Consider the following 4,470-nt stretch of genomic DNA (forward strand, 5'->3'; position numbering starts at 1 on the left):
TAAGGTCAGATTTGTGTAGAGGATGTTCAGGGGGTTCTAGGGTGTTATTTTGGTGACCGGCGGCGTTGATGCCGCCGGGTTTCAGGCGGTGGGATTCTAGGGCGGTTAGGGTTAGGAGTGGGGTTTGGGGACGATGATGAACAGTGAGAGGAGGGGGGTGTTCAGTTAGGGGCCGGGGTAGGGGCTTGGGACTTATATAGGGGTGGGGTGGATTGATACTAACCGTTAGATCAAGTAGAATGAAGGGCCAGGATCAATTCATTAAACCAAACGATGTCGTTTGGTTTAATGCCAGGGTCGGCTGAGTCGGGTCACTGGGTCGGGTTACGGGTTACGGGTAAGGGGGTGAGATCTTGACCATTGGTTGGATTTGATCCAACGGTCCCCGAGAAGCCACGACCAAACGCTGTCGTTTTGGCTCGTCTGGTTTGGACCGGACCTGGGCTGCCTAGATTGGGCTGTGGGGGGTTAAAAATGGTTTGGGCCTGATTTTTTGTTTAGGATTTTGGCCCAGATCCGTTTTACCCACTTAATTTCTACTTCTTTTAATTTCCTAATTAAATTCCTAATTATTAAATTCCTAATTAAAATAATAAAAACAAAATTATCATTATAATAATACTAATTATCTTTTAATAACCATTAACACGTAGATAAAACATTAATCACACAATGACACAATTAATATGACGAAAAATAAAAATAAAAATGCATATTTTTTGTGATTTTGTTTTGAATCAATTATTAAATGCATAATTAAATCCTAGATATGCATGAAACATATATTTTTTTTTAATTTTCAATTTATTATGACAAAGTAAATATTTACGGACATAACACAAATATTTAACACCACGCAAATTCAAGAATTACACAGTAAAAGAAATTTATTTTAGTTTTTGATTTATTTTGGAGAAGTTTTCGTAAGGCAAAAATCACGTGCTCACACTTACCAGCACATGGGGTCGGTTGTGCTGATACTACACTTCTGTACATTTTTGTGTAAAGACCCAGGTATTTGATCAATAGTAGCTACTCGTTGCGGTGGAGACTCAAGGTAAACCTGCTGCAGCGTTCGCAGTCCTCAGAGTCACCTTCAATTGTACTTATTTCCATTTGTTCCCTTTGTTTCAGAACAATGATGTATTTATTTTGTATAACTACTCTTAGAAAAGCTTGTGACTTGTACCACCGGTTTTGAGAATTATAAATTGTTAAGAGTTATTGAATTTAAAGTTGGCAAATATCAATGTTATTTCAGTTAATGTTAGGCTTACCTAGTTTAGAGACTAGGTTCCATCACGACTCCTTCAGAGGGATTTTTGGGTCGTGACAAGTTGGTATCAAAGCTCTAGGTTCATAGGTGCTACAAGTCATAAGCGAGTTTAGTAGAGTCTTGCGGATCGGTACGGAGACGTCTATACTTATCGTCGAGAGGCTATAGAACTAGTAGGAAAAATTTCCACTTCATTCATTCCTTATCGTCGACATTTATTCATCTTGAAACATATATCTTATGTTCTTTTGCATCCACTCATGTATGGAATTGCGCACTATGCCAATGGTTTGTGATACCGTTAAAGGTTATAAGAGAGCCAGGGTTGCTCAACCATTGTTACCACGTGTCGTTCAATATCGAAGATTTGGAAGCGCAAAGAGATCTTTCGGTTGTGCGCATGGGGGTGCATCAGATTCTGACATTTTGTTGATAAGTACAATCTTAAGAATGTTTAATTGGTTGCCTAATCATCACATGTGGATGTAGATCTAAAAATAGTTGGTCGTATTAGAGATTATGTGTTTCGTATGGGATTTCTATTTAGCAAATGGTATTTACTAGCAAGCCAAGACACTGGAAGAGGCGAGTTTAACTGTCACGAGGATGACATGCGCCAAATAAATAGCTTGAGGTGTCTTATGACCGGTGTCGTACGAGCGATAAAGGTTAGTATTGTGAATCATCAGAATGTTTCATATGGCTTCGTGCTAAGTGAGGGGAGTTTACTATCAGTGCTCAAATTGTGTGGTCATGTGTTATATTAGTTTTGGCTTGAGCTGTATATATGTGGTATTGAAAGGTTTGTCAAAACTTGTATATGATTAAGAACTGATATTTGAAAGGAATGATGATGGGACTTTTGGTATTCCCGCGTCCTTAATAATTCTACATTTCAGTATCAGCAGGGACATGGAAACAATTTTAGAATACTCATAGTTCTCCAGTTAATCAGGACACTTACGTGGGGCAATCATCTTTTAATGTACTAGTGGCATGAAATTTCCTGCAATGGTTATTTAAGTTATCCGGTACAGACTTAGTATAAGCAGTCGAACTACGGATGGGTTGTTATGAAAATGGTGATACTAGGAACATCTTGAGAAATTATCCTAGACTTGGGAGAGACATATTTCGTCAAAGCACTCAGGCTACATGCCCCATTGCAGTTACTACTCCACTTACATGACCAACCATAGGTAGAAGTCAGGATATTAGAGGTGGAGGTGAGACTCCTAGAAGTGGAGACCCAGTCCGTTGATATATTTTCTATGGTATGGTTGAGGTTGCTACACCAGACGGTATCGTTATAAGTATAGTCTCGAATTATTATAAAGTCAAAATTTCCTTAACTTGATTCGGTTTTGAGCATCGAGGAAAGTTCTCCTATTGTGCTCCACTTATGAGTGAGCTTCCTAATTCTTAAATATACATATGTGAATACTTCTGTTGGGAGATTATATGGAGATAGCTATGTCTATCATTATGTGTTGGTCACTAAAAATAGTTGTGAGGCTAAAAGTGACTCTTGTTAATCAATTCGATGAGTTTGATTTAATTTCTAAATAATTAATTTCCATTGTAAATTATATGCCCTATCGGTAAGAGGGATCATTGTATGTTGTAATTTTGTTTAACCGAAATTATTTGAAAGAAGAAAGATAGGAAATGAAAAATTTTAGTTGGCACAATGTGCAAAATACTTGTGATTCAGAGCTGAGGATGAGATCCTCACATTTTTATATGATATGAAATATTTAAACCGGGCTACAAGCTGCGGTGGATGTTATATAAGGACGAGGTCCTGGTGGTGAAAATTTTATGTGTTTAAATTCTCCTTTCGTGAAATTAAAATTTGTGCTGTAGCACTTGTAGGGAGTCATGCCTATTAGGCTTATTTGAAAATTCTTATATGAATATTTCTGTGCATAATTTGCCAAAATTGTATTGTAACTATTGCGTTTTAGCCTACAAGGTGAGAGCCCAGGTAGCGTTAAATTGTGACTCGTTACTTCGGGTAAGTAATTATAAGATCCCCATGCCTTGTTGTTAGTAATCTGGAGGTTTGAAACGAAATTTTGTTAACATGAGGTTAATTGGTGATGTTGTAATCTATTATGAACAACCATTAAGACCATAGATGTGGTTATGGTCATACATATGATGCGTTTTATGTCAAGATATCATTGTGATAATGACGTGCTGTAATGCAGAGATTAGTGTTATTGATATATACTTTGTGGTGCGTTGTTGGGTTGTGGACACGTTGTTAGGAGTTGTTTTGGTGTTACTCTGATAGGTGGATAGGCCCAATTACAGGGGAGACTCTGCCAAAATTTCTGAAAAATTTGGGAGTTAGAAAAATTTGGGATATTGAGATGTGCAAAGAAAGAGATAAGTTACATTATGTGTTTGAAGACGGACTCTACTTCTCATTTAAGGACGAATGACCCTAAGTGGGGGAGAATGTAATACCCCATATTTGATGGGTGCGTAGGCACGAGTTGCTATGGCCAGTCGGGACTAATATCGTATGTTGACGTAAAAATCTAACCTTTCTAGAAATGATTGGAGTGTAAGAAATTTGGTCTTGAAGTTTACGAATATGGATAAAATAAATGATCTCAATTGAAATGGTGTTGTCGGACTTATGTCAAATGCGATAATGTGGGATCAACCGCTAATAATTGTGTAAAAGTAAAATCATCAATTTGGTAACTTGAGAATAATTCTTAGTATGTTCGAGGACAAACGTTTGTTTTAGAGGTGGAGAATATGATGACCCAAAATCTCATATTTAAATTAAATAATCATCTCGGTATTTTTAAGACTTTGAAAAGCGGTATCAATAATTTCTCGACTTGCGTGCGCAGTCCATATAATTTTCCGAAAGGTTTTTATGTAAAAAATGAATTAAATTGTGAACTAGAGCTTTAAAACTCAATTGAGTTGACTTCGGTCAACATTTTGAGCAAACAAAACCGGATAAAAGTTTTGACCATTCCGGTAGTTCCGTATCGTAAATTGGGACTTGGTCATATGCCCGAAAGCGAATTTGGAGGTCCCTAGATCAAATTATCGCCATTTAACAGAATCTAGAAATCTAAGGTTAAAGATTTCTTAGGTTTGACCGGAGAGTTGACTTTTTGATATCGGGGTCGGAATCTAGTTCTAAAAATTTTCATAGCTTTGTT

This window comes from Nicotiana tabacum, chromosome 10 (assembly GCF_000715075.1).
Source record: "Nicotiana tabacum cultivar K326 chromosome 10, ASM71507v2, whole genome shotgun sequence".
In the NCBI taxonomy this organism is placed as follows: domain Eukaryota; kingdom Viridiplantae; phylum Streptophyta; class Magnoliopsida; order Solanales; family Solanaceae; genus Nicotiana; species Nicotiana tabacum.